General features: G+C 37.5%; 2 protein-coding genes across 3 annotated transcripts in view; one reads left to right on the top strand and one right to left on the bottom strand.

The window, feature by feature from the left end:
* Positions 1–16055, bottom strand: part of Atg16 (Autophagy-related 16) — a 134209-nt gene that overhangs the window by 90341 nt on the left and 27813 nt on the right. The gene's annotated exons all lie outside the window — the stretch shown is intronic.
* The window catches only part of neo (ZP and PAN domain-containing protein neyo), a 44043-nt gene that overhangs the window by 17430 nt on the left and 10558 nt on the right, over positions 1–16055 (top strand). Inside the window, exon 2 of the mRNA XM_089695583.1 lies at positions 2706–2745. The gene's annotated coding sequence lies outside the window, so the exon portion shown is untranslated. The remainder of the gene's footprint in view (positions 1–2705; positions 2746–16055) is intronic.

Genomic DNA, 16055 nt, shown 5'->3' with positions numbered 1-16055 from the left:
CTAGGTTTTATCCCGGAAATCCCACGGGAACGGGAACTATGCGGGTTTTTCTTTGAAAACGCGGGCGAAGCCGCAGGCGGAAAGCTAGTATTTTATACCCGTGCGAAGCCGGAGTGGGCCGCTATGTTTTTATATTCAACGTTCACAGTTTTTCTGTAGTGTATTTAGCGATTATTGCACCCGTGCGAAGCCAGGGCCGGGCGGGTCGCTAGTTAATATTAGATATATATTAGAAAATTTAACTTGTATTGGCAACACTGTATTTTGTTTGTGGTTCTTTTTCTTCTTGTACGCGGTGTGTAATGTGTGGTATTAGGCAATGTGCTATTGGAAACAATATACATAAGTTTATGTAATCGCTGTTTTCATTTAAACCCATAACTTAATAGATAAGTAATAAAAAAATTGTTTTGTATAGAAGATTGTTGATGTACCCTAATAGTTTATTTTTTAGCCTAAGGAATAAAATGTACCAATGGAAGGTACTTGTTCCCACAACACAGGGAATCCTAGAGTAGGAACAATTCAATTTCTATGCATCTTAGGTATATTTTCGAAAAAAAGAAGTTATTTTTTATTGTTATTTAATTTTCGCGGCCGACCCTTTCTATCTCTCTTGCACTTTAAACTATCTCTCCATATACACAATCATCAAATTGTTATACTTACCTACTTTCACTACGTTTTTATTTGTACATATTTAATACTTAACAATCGAATTAGCGTCTGGCTAATTAATTTTAGATTATATTATGTTTGAAGAACATAATATGAAATTTACAGACATTCTAAAATAATTTGAATTTTTTATAAAAACGAAATTAAAAATTGCGTCTGGCACCTATTTAACAACGAAAAAAACGTCTTGCAATAAAAAAATTATGATTGATGGATCTATCTAAAGGCAAAAGTTTAAAAATTACGCGTTAAAAAATGACTTTAAATTAAGGATAATTTCCTGTGCAGATAAGATGCGCACTACTGAACGCAACCACTCCGGCCAGCCAGACTGCGCGGACTCTAACCGAAATAGCTAGAGGAACAATATATCAAAAAACCAGCTATACTAAAATGACTTCTTTTTCAACGTTAATAGCTCCCGTACCATAATGGCTTCTTTACGTTGGTAATTGCGATAGAAACACTTCCTCGAATTGCTCACGTGAGAAAATCGGCAGACATTTCGTGACATTGACAGATGGGTAGATAAGTAGTAGTTTGACTGCAAAGTTAGATGCAGAGAAAGAAATCAGTTATTTTTAGAAAATTTGGATATATTCCTAAGGTATAAAAAAAAATTAAACTATAGATGAATGGCATCTACAGTTTAATACTGGTACTCAGTTATAACAAACCATAAGAATTCAACATCTCAACAAGAAATAAAGCTTTTATATATTCCTTTATTATATCTCTTCAAAGTGATTAACTTCTCGTTCCACATAATTAATGCATAAAAACTTACCACGATAGTAAGTCGGAGAATTTGATTCGTATAACAATTGTTATGTTGTAACAACGGATTACGGTAACGCCACGGTTCACATTCAAATACTTTGAATGTTGTTGATTTGTGAAGCTTTTATTTGTTGAGTTTTTTATCCAACGAGTAACTGTCTGCTAGTTATGCAGTCAATCAAATACATACCCACGCGTTTCTTAATTTCACGTATCATTAAGTAAACCAACTGGAAATATTTATGCGTGTCATTTTGATTTGAATATTATATACATATTTTATATATACGTCCTAAATTCTTAACGAAGCTGCGCCAGAATTATCTTAACAGTAACAGTAACTATGATTAATTTTAATCTATGCGCTAAAGATGTTGATACATTTGTTGGTTGTATTACAGTTTCAATCGAATTATGCGATCTGCATGAGGTTAGGTTATCAAGAGATCACTCGCAAGTTAAGCATACAAATAAGGCATATAATACCCTAATTTTAATACCGTTCTAAATACTTTTTAATTCAGCTGTCGTACGTAGAGACAGTAGTAAGATACTGTTAAATGTAAATTACTCAAACGACTACTCAACGTAATTTTAATGTTCAAAACACAGCTTAATTATACAATAACTGTTTACAGAATTACTTTTCAGAAGGGACCTTACGTATTTTTCGTAACATACCTTATTTAAACTTATGTAATGAAACACATTGTAAAAGTCTTATTGTCATTCATTTATTTATATTTTTTGTTGAATATGAAGAAAATTTCGTGATAAACTATTTCAAAATCACCTCATTCATTCAATCATAGCAATTTACCTAAAACTTGTTAACTGAATTGTACTCTCCAATTCCGAATACTATTACATGTAATGGCGTTCGTACGTTCTAGCGAATATCTGTTACATTTCAACGACTTACATAATACTGAGTCGTGTTTATCCGCCATAACAATCATCGAGATGTCGTAAACATGGTCAGACCCGTTAAACAGTTAACCTTTAGATAGCAATTGCTTTGTATATTTGTTTGATCACTAGTCACATGTAATCTTAATATCTGTATGACTTATGGAATCTACCTATTTAATTTAACCCATAAAAAACTTTCTTGAAATCTCTTTTTTTACACACTCGTGTTGAGTGAACATTGTAACACTTTGTATGAAATAAGAGGCCATAATGTATCTTTAGCAGGACCATGTGCGAAGTGTTTAATTAACAATAGATATTTCTTTGTTCAACAGGACGGGCGGCAGTTACGGGTAGCGGTTGAAGTGTTCTCAGGTCAGTAACCCCGCGCACCTTACTCTTGACGATCGGAATTCGTGAATCTTCAGAAATAACACGTCATTATGTCTTATTAGCCGTTGAGGAAGCACTTAAAGCAAATGTTCGGAAAATAACATGTTGCGTCTGAATGGCCTATGGTTCTAGTATAAGTTATTGAATACTTAAAATAAGTGTAACAATAATATAAATCGCCGAGGAGGATAAATCGCTGCCTACGATGTTAGCAGCTAAGTAGAGTCATCGCTCATCATACGGTAAAAAATTGAATAATGTTATCATATTATAGTGGTGTCAAATTATGTCGAAATGATTCATAAAATGAGGGCCATTAAGTCAACGAAGTGAAAAACGGATTGAGATACAGTTATATATTTCGTACGGCTTGTATGTTTTAAGTGTAATTGCCGTCTTGGAGACTTGGATATAACAAATAGACATGGTAGATCTTATTTGATACGATGTAATGACTGTTAATGATGCAGAGTAATTACGTGTACCGTAGAAATATACACGGCAATTAGTAAAGATAGAGATACATAAATTATGTTGAAGTTTGTGTGATTTGAAAGACTTTGCATACATAAAAATACAAATATCATAACTTTAAATCGGAGTTAGTCTCTGTTTTATAAAAATACGGAAAATATTTATTAATACAATTTTCCAAGTATACGCTAAAGTTAAAAAACCGAACTAGAACGGTAAATTCAATCAAACGAAGAAAACATCACAAGCATACGCTAACACAACTATCGTCGAAACATTTTAGCATACAAATTCGCACGTGCGAATTTCCAAAGGTTTCGACATAACTCGCGCTTCCCAGAACCGTATTACTGGAATACTTGTACAGGTTCCCATAACACAAGTTCGTCCCGATTGTTGCACCCAAATTACGAAACCAGTTTATGTCATCCTGTTACTTTTACCGTTTTACCGAACCTGACCCACATACGAGAGACGTACGCTACTACACGCCTATAATCACGGCTTATTAATATTAATTAGCCCAGACGCCGACTTTTTTTCTACCATTAAATTTTTTAACTTTAAAACCACACAGCATACGTGCAATGTAAAATCTTTTAAAAGTACAGATAATCCTATTGAACTGTCAGTGAGATGGTATCGATATTACTTAGTGGGGTAAATAAAGCATTTTTTCTTGGCACATTTTAAACGTCTCTTGGCGTGGACACGTGAAACAATGTATGCGAAAGATAAACGATGGCTCTTGAGATAAAAGTAGCACGCGATATCTGTAATTGAAAGAAAAATCTTTCCATTTGAAACAACGAATATTCTTTAAAATGCACGAGAATACAGAACAATGGTCGTATAGAATTTTTATTTATAATGAGACAGCTTGACATGTGTGTCGAAGTTCTCAAGGGGTAAATAAATAATTTCTTAAAACTACTTTCAACTTAAAAAAAATACACAAATTAAGGGATTAAATCGACGGAACAGCTGTTGATCTAAATTTCTATTACAAATAGATCGATCTCATAAATAATTGAACATGATCGTTTAGTAAAATCTCACGTTTTATACTGTTTAATGCTAATTAATGGTAATAGAAGACAAGTAATACATGTTTATTGAGTGTAAAGTGAGAGAGAAAAGCATACAAAAGCATTCTTGTTTTGAGTTAGTAGTTGTAGTTAAATAGGAAATGTTAGATAGCATTAAAAATTGTTTAAGTAACCATAAATTTAAATTATACACCTTATTTATAGTCTAGCCAAGAATAGTAATCGATAAACAGATGTAATAAATTTTGTAATCAGATTCTTAGCAATTCACGGCAAAGTGGGCGCAAATGCGGAAAGAACCAAATCGATGCGGTAGACAGACACCAATGAATCTAAAATAGACAACAATAAGGCAATGCCTATTGCACAGATGTATAGGGACGTAATCTCAACCAGGAGTGATTTAGATTGCCGATGGAGATTCAATCAGTCAGTATAGTATTGTTTCCGGATTGCACTCCAATGATCGAGTTATGATTCAAATCTAAATAGATTTTATGTTAATTTAGCGACCGCCAACAATGAGGGCTCGTTTAATGCGGACCGGCTATACAGGAAACGTTGCACATTAACCACCCTCGGGCACCGGGAGGTATCAGGAAACAATACTCGTACAGTACAGGCAAAAGGCGATCGGTCGCAATCTGCGCCAAGGGCTTTTAATTGACAATGGGAAGCGACTCCTCTGAGATTCGCTGGCCGATACTATCTTACCTTTAACCCTCTCATTATAGTAGCGAGCGCGTTCGGTCAGGTATGTCTTATCTCATTTGCCCATTATAGTGCAGATCGGTATTATCCTCTTTGCTATAGTTCAGCATCGGGATGAGTATTAACTTTGCTTTTCTAAATAAGCTTCATTGAGCTTAGACATAGTAAGAAATGAATGTACAGTCATTATGATCATCTATGATTCTGCAACTAATCAACGTGGCGGAAACGCAGTCGTAGAGATTTGCTCAGTGACCAATCGTTATGTTGCCGTTTGCCCGAGATCGCGGCATCGCTAAGATAAATTCCTTGATGATAATAGTAATAAATTGTTATACGATTATATTCAGTTAACTATAAGCTTTTAAAGCTTTCACAAAGGTGCTGAAATAGTGTTGAATTAATGTAAATAAAGCGTCCTATCAGCGTTATTTTATGTATAGTTATTTAGTTAATTGAACTTTTATGCGCATATAAAACATGTAGAACAGTGATGCACATAATACTGCTAGGCCGTTATTTATTTTCAATTACTTAGAAATTACCTTTCCCGTGGGTACCAACCAATTAAAAATAAAAGATCCTTAAGAGTTAAAACATGTCAAGTGTGTAAATTGTCTAACGGCCAGAAGAGAAATGTGTGTCGGTAGACAAACGCAGAATTGTTATCACATATCTAGCATTAAACGTGTTTTGCTATACTGGTAGACATAATGCGACATTAAAAATGCACGTACCGTCCAGTCTCCGAGTATATAATGGTCGTCGTGTTTATACAGCAGAGTGTTTTACGATAGTGAAGACATTTGAAAAGTTGCGCCTCGCTCTATCGCATGCAAAGATGAAGCGCATTCGAATTTGACTTTGTGTCGGCGACATTCTTTGTGAGTGTAATTGGGTATTCGCAGGAAGAGTGCGATTCGAAATAAAGATATGGTTGGCTAGCGAGCAGGCGCAGTGTTGTCAAATGTCCATCCAATGTTATCATCCCGCGACATCTCTGTAGATGTCGGTTTTTCTACGCGTGCGCGGAATTGTAGGCGGTAATAGCGTCCGTCACAACGGGATTCGCCGGCATCGTTTCGCGTCTCATCGTGTGGCCGCAATACATTGCTCCACATAAATTACCGCGAGTTTGTTCCGGTAAACCGAGCTTTAATTTTCACACTCACCTCGTGAGTCGTGATAGAGCGGTTTACTTGCATCTTTAAATATTAATTCAAAAAAATATGGGTCAGTGGGTCTTTAAAACAATAAACACATATCATGTCAATAAAATAAATTGTAGGCGAATGAAACGGCGCCGGAAAAAATCAGTTACCTAGTTTGTTCGGTCGATAGTTCTACATCACGATGAATCGCGATATGATGCTCTCAAATGAAGCAAACGTTTGATCAATTGCCGATAACGGGAGGCGCGAGATGACGCGACGATATAATTAATGTATTTTGACTTTATACGCTTGCAACTTGATACTTGATTTGTTAAACCCAAATAGAAGATGAAAACTAGTGTTATTAACTATTTCTATTCCATTAAATTGTTGTTGCTCTAAATTTACCTTGAAAATACATTACAATGTAAATTGATTTAAATTAAAATATTATAAATCAAAACTATCAAGTAAAATAGATCATCTAGTTCCCCACTATCATTCGTCGTTTTATGACTCTATCTTTTATCAAATTAACAAAAACATTGTTCTAATTAAGATGCATATTTAAAAAAAAACAAAGCCATTCATTGTATGAAGCGGTATTTTTTTGTTCAACTAATTATTTCATCAAAATGATTGACAGTATATAACAACGTGAGATAAATACATGACATGAGTGATAGACTTTTAATTTAGTTCAGTAGTGGATCAATAAACAGTTTAACATCACAGGTCATTATCTCATTACATCAAATCATCCCACTTTATGTTTTGGCATCAATCAAATTATAACTTAAAATAAGTCGTTAACTCGGTTATTTGATAAATAGCGAAACTAATCCATATTTTTGTTAATACATTCGTCAATCCCGGAAGACATAAAAATGTATAGTTTGGTATTAAGTAACATCGAACAGTCTGAGAATACATTTGGCATTCACGATAAAATAATAGAATAAACGTCGATAAAACCGCAGCTTGAGGAATATGCCGGAACCGCAAGGTCCCCGTTATAAGTTTATGACATTAGTGTTTTTGCATCCACCATCAGTGGGACAGGAGTGCACCGGGAAACCAATCAATTACATATTAGCTTAATGTGACGACGAGACTTCGCTAGCATTTGCATGGTGCGTGCAAAACCGTTGAGGACTTGCCTAACGGAGTATCGGTGGGGACAATAAACTTATGATTGCTGTTTATGTCTATATGTTACATTCTAGGAAGAGGAAAACTCGGGGATGTATGGAATTAGATAGATATAACAAATTGGTTGCCCTATCTGCTTAATAAAGTAGACATTGAATTTAATTCGTCAAGAAATAGAAAAGTTTGGTCAAGACAAATTGATAAAATAATTTTGTACTATTTAAGGTAAAATAATTAAATCAACAATCAGTTATTTCCTATGCTTATCTATTACTTTTCGAAATTCAATATGGTCATACATATAATTAGCTTTCGCGTGAGTTTTATTAGCATTGTGTTGCTTCTAACAATCGGTTCATAAAGCACGACTGGTGTACCTCGGACCGGACTTATGATACAAAACTCCTTCATTAGAAAATAGATAGGTGGATAATAAAGCAAATTTTAATTGGAATTGCCAGCAATAAGCCGGGGGCGATGGAGTCGGGTAGAACAATGGCGGCGAGTCAGTAGGCGGGGGTTTCTAGCTACGGAACCTTGTAGCCGCCCGCCCCTACATATTTGCTTGTTGATACTTCTTTTATAATTATTTAATTTTAAAAAAGCTAACGCTTTCATAAATCTTTATAGGCATATGAGTGGAGAGGCAACTCTTACAATGTGATAAGGCATATTAAGTTAATTAATAATTACATAAATCGGCGTTAATGTAATTACTATTAGGTATAATTTATTCCTCCTTATCATATCTACAGTCGATACTTTAAATAAGTAACCAATTAAGGTCGTACAACGCTTGCGATTGGGTTTCACTAAGTAAACAGGCGCCTATTCATTCGATTCATTCATAAGATTAAATAAGTAATATAGCATTGGTGTCGAACGTGAGGTTCATGGGTACTTTGGATGATTACTTGTTCGATAATGAGTTTAGAGGTCCGTTAGAAAAGACCGGTCGAACGTACCGTACACACGGGGTATTCACTCTTACGTATTAGTTACCACCAACACGGCCTGTTACATAATTTCTACAGATGTGGAGCAAAAGAAAGTACGGCTAGTAAGTACTTCTTGGACAAATATGGATGGACCACGGTGCAAACTCAAAGAATTGCATTGAAGAAACCAAAATGATACTATTCAAAATAAACTCGGACTATCAAAAAATATAAATTTCTAATCGATGTCAATGCTACTTTTTACTGATATGTTTTTATGCACCAAACAGCTTTCTCGTCGTATACTTTGAGTTATTTAAAAAATGAACGTAACGGTTGCTTAAATACCGATATTATTGATTGTGTCAATGAAATATTTACAAATGATAAATGTACTCTGCGCTGATCTAAGAATGTTGCGTAATGATCGGTGAAGATTTAAATCTTCAAATAATAATACTTTATGTTGCAACTCTAGGTAGTGAGCATAGTTTATTTCATCACTCGATATGATGAATGTGCATTCTTTAAATATTGAATTAAGATAACCGTTAATATAATTTACAAAGTGGCTACACTGCGTAGCAATGAAACATTGAGTATGTGCAGCGGATGTATGCGTTATATTCCGTTATCTATGACCGATGATCATACTAGTTAGTTGCGAATTTGATCCTATCAATACAGCATGTAAGCGTGCAGGCGTCGTCCAACGCACCCAATAAGTATCATTGGGATTTGATTTCTGTGGACACCGGTAAAGCCGCAATGCAATTTGCCGCTGGCAACGCCGTAGCTGCGGAAGATTGAAACAAACCTGTAAATCGAATTTATCACGTACGGGTTGCTGTCATTACAGCAGGCAGTGGATTCCTTGCGGTCGCCACTCCATGCAAGATGAAGTAATACAACACAAGGATACATCCCCCAGCATAATATGTTTACTTAAACGCTCACTCAATCATTGACAAAGCTCAATTAACGTTATAAACTTCTTGTCGACTTCTTTACAAATTGTTGTATTGAATTAAATTCTAACAAACTGTAGTTTTTTAAAAGTTATGCTTTGTAAATACTAGTCACGATAAGTATAAAAAATCTTAAGTGTAAAAATATACAGGGACTGACTCTAAATTGTCCTAGAAATCATAAACCACATCGATGTGAACAAAAACTTAATGTAGGTTAGCATAAAAATAACCGTAATTCTTGAAATGGTCGATAAATTGAAGATTTCCTCGGTACAATTGTGGCGCGTGTCTTTCAAATAAGAGGAAAAATCGTTGGAGAATTCGAATTTGCTACGTTCTGTTGATTTGGATACCTGAGGTTTACGGAGAGGTGAACCATAGTCGTGTATAAATCGGAACAGTGCCTACCGTTACTGTACCACTTTACTTGAAAGCTTTACAAACGTCACATACAAACTCGACAATCGGTCGGAGCGTTCCCACCACTCTGATATACGATGGTGATTTAAACAAGAGGACCCGTCGTCAGTCATCGTTACGAGTCGCGAGATACACAGGTGTAAGATATGCACCCGTCGGCGTTTGTCACGGATGATGGATGGAGAAATAAACGTGGAATATTAGCATCTGACGATTGTTTAAGATCGTTGTCTAAAAGATCACCACCATGTGCGGTGTGGGGAACGTCACCCGCGGCGGTCGTGACCGTTGCGCGTGCTGTGTCATGCGCCACTTGTGATTATCGAGCTGCGAAGCGCCTACCGTCCGTCACGGTGTTTTATTATATGACATTTATCATAACAATCATTACGCTATATCTTTATTGCCATCATTTGTGAATTCTCGTACGTAATGTAAGATTTAGGATCTCGGAACTAAGCGCTCATAAAAGTTGATTTGTATGCATTATATGCATGAATACAGCAACTTAATGGTAATGCGATTTAAAATATTTAAAGCTTATAAAACACTTCTTTAAATTACATTTTTTTATAATTTAAAGCAAAATTTTCATTCTCATAAGATATCACTATCACTATCACTATATAATATAAAGCTACACTACCACTCACTGACATCGGGTTTCTCGGAAACTACGCGGAAAGTTGGGGGAATTTTGACGTGATCGTGTAGAGGTGCGCCGAGTGACCGCCGGAAAAATATAGCGATCTCGATCATCTTCGAAAACCAAGTGGACCCCTGGAGGTGCGCAAAAACGGTGGTACCTAGAGGGGGGGTGTCTGAACAAAAAATGCTCGGAACTGGTGGCGATTACCAGGGGTGGTGGAAAAATGGCGATTTTCGCGAAAACAAGATGGCCGCCGTACTTTGCCAAAATCGCCGTTTATGAATCCTTACGTCTCAAATTTGGCACACGTGCTCTGTTCGAGCCGGCGAATCGATCGGTGCCCCGTTCGAGTGGCTCCGGGCTCCCGTTTCCGACTTTCATACATTGGAAAATCCAACGGCCCGCGGAAACGGTGCGAGTTGGGTGGGGGGTGTCGGAACTAAAAATGATCACCACCCTGGGACGCTACCAGGGAGCCATAGTGGGTCGCTCGATTTTGGAATTTTTCCATTTTTGGCGCAAACATAAAAACGTAAATTTAGACGAGGTGGCGCAACGGAGAAAAACACCAATGATGCATTCATACTCGCCCAGCTCCCAGGATATCCAGAAAAATCCGAAATTTTGAACTTTCTCACAGCCCGCGGAGACGGTCAACGGCCCGCGCAAACGGTAGCAGCTAGATCTGGGGTGCTCAAACTAAACTTGTAGTAGACCTCGAGCAATTACCACAGATAGTGAAAAAAATTCAAAATGGCGGAAAAAATAGCCGCCGCCATACAAATGCTAAAACGGCCATCGCTGGTCCGATCGCGCTGAAACTTGGCACAGGGGCTTTAATCGAGCCTCACATTACGTTGGAATACTCATCATCGAGTTTCCATCGCTGGTTTCCGAGTTTCATACAACGCGAAATTCGACGGCTCTCCGAAACGGCGCCAGATAGGTGGGGGGTGTAGAACTAAAAAATGATCAACAAGATGGGGCGCTACCAGGGCAATGGAGAAATTTCAAATTGGACGCAATTTTTTTTTCAAAAATGGCCAATTTTTCAAAGCAAGTTGGTGGCGCCGGTTACTTTACGATCGGTCTGAAAATTGACTTCTATGCTCTAATCGGCCAGATTTACAAAACTGCATACTCAGAATTTCTCTCCAACCCCCGGTTTCCATTTTCCATACATCACGAAATTCAATGGTTCTCTGAACTGGTGGCAGGTAGGTCAGGGTCGCCGAAGTAAAAAATGCTTCAAAACCTGGTCCGCTTTCAGGCATATAATATTTTTTTGTAGAAAGTGAATTTTTTTTTTCGAAAATTTTGTATGGAAATTTCCATAGTAGGAAGGGTAATAGGAATATAGCAACGGAAAAAGATGGCACCGCGGGCTGCTTGCTGCCCGCGCACCGCGCAACCTCGAAGGTCGACAGCCTCCCGGAGTAGAAAATATTTATTAACTTTTGAACTACCGCACGAGCCAAGCGAGCGAAGCGAGCGACTCACGGCAGCGGCTGGCGTAAACATTCAAATTGGTAGCGAGGAGCGAAGCGACGAGCGAGTTAGGTTAACTTTTGAACTACCGCACTAGCCAAGCGAGCGAAGCGAGCCAGTCACGTCAGCGGCCGGCGTAAATATTCAAAGAAGTAGCGAGGAGCGAAGCGACGAGCGAGTTAGGTTAACTTTTAAACTACTGCACTAGCCAAGCGAGCGAAGCGAGCAAGTCACGTCCGCGGCCCGCGTAAATATTCAAAGAAGTAGCGAGGAGCGAAGCGACGAGCGAGTTAGGTTAACTTTTGAACTACCGCACTGGCCAAGCGAGCGAAGCGAGCAATTCACGTCAGCGGCCGGCGTAAATATTCAAATAGGTAGCGAGGAGCGAAGCGACGAGCGTGTTAAGTAAACTCTTGAACAGAAACGACTTTAGAGCGATTCCCAGTCAAACAAAAAAACTACGTAAGTTAAAAACTATAACTACATTAAAAAACCGACTTCAAAAACGGAAAAGTAGGTTCTTATTTTTAGTGCCGAAAGCATACTGAATTTGATTTTAAACGAAGCTACTAAAAAGACGGAAGTTTTCAATATGTAATAATATACACATCTTCACACATTTATTGAGTGAATGAGCCAATCCTTCACGCTTTATAAGCGTAGGACTTACACCAAGAGTAGTGTAGATTTTGTATCGAAAATAGCCAATTTTTTGTATCGCGAATAATGTTATTGAATTGCAAGTAGGTAGTTCTTGTATCGAAATAATCTTAGTTCTTGTATCAAAAAATAGCGTAGTTTAATAAGTGTTTAGTGCTTGGCACCGACTTCAAACCTATATAGTGAAAATAATTAATTATATTTTACTTTTCCGTTTTTGAAGTCGGTTTTTTTAAAGTAGTTATTTTAATAGTGTAACGATATCTTATTCGATACACCCTTTGACTGTAGTCCTATGGCTTTCAGTTAGATATTTTTAGTGCCGAAAGCATAATGAATTGGATTTTAAACTACGCTACTAAAAAGACTTGAAGTTTTCAATATGTTTTATACATCTTCACACATATTTTATTGTCTTGAACAGTTTATTATGAAAAGTCACCGCTATTGATTAGACACCTCAAATAAATAAAATTGTGGATCACGTTTCAAAAATTAAACCAATATTTGAATAAGTAATTTATAAGCAGTTTCGACTGACTGTAGAATCGCTGTTAGCAAATGTAACAAATGGACAGGAAATTCGAATGCATTTTCAAATCACTGAAGATTTCTGCCATGGGATGAGCAGCGAGCTGCTTGCAGCTCGCGCACCACGCACCCTCGAAGGTGGACAGCCCCCCGGAATAGAAAATATGTAAATGGGAAATTTATAAGCACTTCCGATTGACTGCGGAATCGCTGTTAGCAGATAATAACAAATTGACGGGGAATTTTAATGCATTTTCAAATGACTGAAGATTTCTGCCCTGGGATGCTTCCGCACCACGCTCCCTCGAAGGTGGACAGCCTCCCGGAGTGGAAAATACTTGAATGGGGAATTTATAAGCATTACCGACTGACTGTAGATTCGCTGTTAGCAGATGTAACAAATGGACAGAAAATTCGAATGCATTTTCGAATGACTGCCCTATTGCTTCAACCCAGGGGCAAAAGGGGCTCGCGGGCTGCTTGCAGCCCGCGCACAACGCACCAGCTAGTCTTATATATAAAAATGAATCGCAAAATGTGTTGGTAAGCGCATAACTCGAGAACGGCTGAACCGATTTCGATAATTCTTTTTTTATTATATTCCTTGAAGTACGAGGATGGTTCTTATGTAGAGAAACCGTAAACATGTACCACGGGCGAAGCCGGGGCGGACCGCTAGTATTTTAATAAAACTATACGCTGACTCAGACAAGCATATCCACAAAACAATAGGCACGGACCACAACAGTAATACAATTAGCTCTTTTCATAACAGTTCTGCACGACTGTATCGAGCGTGGATCACTGTTTCAATGGATTTCGTGACAGTTGTCACGTGACGAGGCTCCGAATCGCTTCTACCGGGTAACTGTTACCGTTTTCCGATCTATAGATGCTATATTGGACATCGGGGTCACTATCGAGCGCAATAGAGCATATACATACACACTTCCATAATTGTTATGTGATTAACAATGTTTACTTCGCGTGATAATGATGCAATTTTTGTGTTACATTCAATCACTCTATTCCGTTCTTTCAGTATAGACAAGTTCGTATGGTATAATCAGAACCAATCATTTTCAAAGCCTACTTCTGGGATATAATGAGCCCAATTGACGAATACTGTAATTAGATATCCGAGAACTGTTACATTATTGGAGCTTAAATCATATATTGCTTACATTGTAATGAATATATCTGTGTAGTGAGTTTATTAGGCATAGATTTCCATATTGACGAGAATCAGTAATGGTTGCTGTGTTTGGCCCGACCCCGCGGACGCAATAATTGAGCATAGAAATCAAATTACCGATGATTGATGTTTCCGTTATAACACGAACTCTAGCCACAAGTATCCCACCGGCTAAGCAGACCGTGTCATTACCTTAAAGAAATTCGACAACACGTCTCAAATGTCTGGAGCCTAATTTAATTAAGAGAAAGTTGTTCTGAACTCCTTCATACTCAAATAACTGAAAAACTTGCAATCATTTAAAATAATACATCCACAGAAGGTTAATATTGTTTTTGATTGGCAAGTTAATTAAAAACCAAAATTCGCGTTCGGTTAATCAAAGTGGCACATGCTCACAAATCAATCGCCTTGCAAGCGGTTAGACATCGAGCTACATCCGCAATTTTACGAGTCGAGCAATATAAAACCATTAGCGGTAATAAATGCCCGCTCAACTTACGTATGTGACGTTTTACAACGCACTTTGAAATATCACTCAAGAGTGTTATACTACGACTGGCTTCATAGCGAGCAATTGAGATGCCTCCGGCTGCTCCTCTGTTGTTCCTGTCTAATGTGTGCGACGTCTGTTAATTATAATGCGCACTATTCTCTTATTTATCTACGTTACATGAATGCGTGCTTCTTACATACCAGAATATTAAACATACGTTATGATACAATATTTCAAATACAATTATGATTTATTCTTCCATACAAATTATCAGGAAATGCCTAGTTCTGTCAAATTAAAATAGTATCATAGCTAAAGTATCGACGTTTAACAAATAAGATTAAATGTGTAGGACAGCCACGACTATTACATGTAATAAATTGAGTATCATTTACGTTCATCCTGTTATACAATGAAATATTTCTGATTTCCCATTGCAATGTATAAATAAAATGTCTACGTGCAGCTAACTGAACGCGCCGCCGGAGGCACGTAAGCGCTTCCATTATAAACGTTTATTGCTTTATTTCATTCAAAGTGAAAATCGTTGCAACTTCCACACAACGTTGAAACTGTAATAGTTTATAAAATATATCACGTAATTTCTTCTGCAGAAAGCCTTAGGGTGCACTCACACACATCAGTCACCGTCAAGTCACCGATGACTGATCGGTGACGGTTTGTGTACGTATCCACAAACACCAGTCACCGTCATGTTGTCCGTCAGTCACGTCGCCGGTTTGACTGAATCATTGAACACATACATCAGGTTAGTCAGTGATTAGACGTGTGTCACGCTAGAGAACATGTAGCAATTGACGGTAGCACGACGCTGACTGAACTGAGACGTGACGGCACCGGGTGAGTGGGGATAAAAGTATGGTACATGTATGGAAAGATTATTTGACGTGCCTGACCGGGGACGTCACTGATAGATTTCGTGCCGGCGACTGTCGTGTGGGAACAGAGTCATACTAGAACTATTGATACATATTTTTTTTTAATCCTGTCCGGTGACGTGCCGTGACGGTGACTGATGTGTGTGAGTGCACCCTAAAGGTGCCGCGGCGTGCAACGTCAATCACATAAAAGTGTTTACTGTCAGTTCTAATGTGAGCTTTATTTTCATAATGAATAAATCAACTGTGTGAAATATATCTTCGGGGTGAACATTTTCACAGTATAATTATCTTTGAAGTAGATACCAGAGGTTTATAACGATTTATGTTTAAAAGAGAAAGAAAGATAATAAGATTGTAGATTATATTTTGATAAGCTGTCGAGGATTTTTGAAAAAGATTCCATATGAAAGACAGTGAAAATTACAAAATGATATTCTATCAACTTTCTTCTGCACTGCATTCTTAAGAGGGAAAAGAATGAGTGAAGTAATAAAAAATAAAC

The sequence above is a fragment of the Colias philodice genome, chromosome 5, assembly GCF_061535455.1.
Source record: "Colias philodice isolate Cphi_HAF_F1 chromosome 5, ilColPhil1 Martin Lab GWU primary, whole genome shotgun sequence".
Taxonomy (NCBI): Eukaryota; Metazoa; Arthropoda; class Insecta; order Lepidoptera; family Pieridae; genus Colias; species Colias philodice.
This window is presented reverse-complemented; position numbering and strand designations above follow the sequence as displayed.